At 32.3% G+C, this 1,290-nt stretch overlaps 1 non-coding gene across 1 annotated transcript; it reads right to left on the reverse strand.

Moving 5' to 3' along the window:
- Positions 1–385: 385 nt before the first annotated feature.
- Positions 386–459, reverse strand: TRNAI-AAU (transfer RNA isoleucine (anticodon AAU)). Its single transcript has one exon. It is a non-coding gene; the product is annotated as a tRNA-Ile (tRNA).
- Positions 460–1,290: the final 831 nt, after the last annotated feature.

Genomic DNA, 1,290 nt, shown 5'->3' on the forward strand with positions numbered 1-1,290 from the left:
TATATATATATTCATTTATGCGTATACATATATACATCTAGATATTTATAGATGCATGTATATGTACATAAAGATAGATTGATAGATATAACATATATTTGTGTGTGTAAGTCTCTCTCTCCCTCTCTCTAACTCTAATAATATATGTGTGTGCGTAAGTGTGTGTGCTCCAGTTTAGTTTAGTGGGCAGAAGAAAGACTGCAAGTAAAGACTATTAACCTAACAATAGTAGAGACTAGAAATGCAGCGTTGCCAACGACCTTCAGTCTCCGTCATATCTGTGTACCAGTGTTTGACCTTGGCACTGGCATATATCTGGCACTGGAGACTGATGGATTGGCGTGCGGTGAACGGACACCAGAGTCACTGGATAAAATTCTCAACATGGCCCGTAAGGTGATCGAACCCTCGACATCCGCGTTATTAGCACGGCGCTCTAACCAACTGAGCTAACAGGCCCTTACCTCTGAAGAGAGTCTTTCTCATAGTGAACTGTCAGAAGGATCACATCAGGACAGAGCAGAATAAATTCACTTTGTTTATCATTTCAAATGCATATAAGCCTTAGACAGTCTATCCTAAATGTTTTCAAATCCCATAACCATAAGAAAAAAAAATCTAATATATACTTATGTACACACACATATATATATATGTAAACATATTTACATATATGAATGATATATATGGATGTGTATATATATGTATATATATATATACATATATATATGAACACAAGCACAAACGTAGTAATTTGTACACAAAAACCAAAATGAAAACAATCACAATAAATAAAGGAAATGAACTCTCTTCAAGAGTTCCTCTCCAGACGTATGATTAACCAAGTCTTTTGTCATTTGTCTGAAGAGGATCTCGTAAAGGGTTCGAAACGTTACACTTTATTTTGATTTCTATTGTGACTCTTTTCCTCTTCATACATCTATACATATATATACATACATACATAATTATGCATATGTGTATATGAATATATATATATACATATGTATACACATACATATATACATATACATATACATATATATAATACATATATATTCATATATATATGTATTGCTGTATGTATATGTATATATACATATATATATGTGTATATATATATATATGTATATATATATATATATATATGTGTGTGTGTGTGTGTGTGTGTGTGTGTGTGTGTGTGTGTGTGTGTGTGTGTCTGTGTCTGTGTGTGTGTGTGTGTGTGTGTGTGTATGTGTTTGTGTGTGTGTGTGTGTGTATGTAAATCATACATAAATATATATATAT

This window comes from Penaeus vannamei, chromosome 20 (assembly GCF_042767895.1).
Source record: "Penaeus vannamei isolate JL-2024 chromosome 20, ASM4276789v1, whole genome shotgun sequence".
Lineage (NCBI taxonomy): Eukaryota > Metazoa > Arthropoda > Malacostraca > Decapoda > Penaeidae > Penaeus > Penaeus vannamei.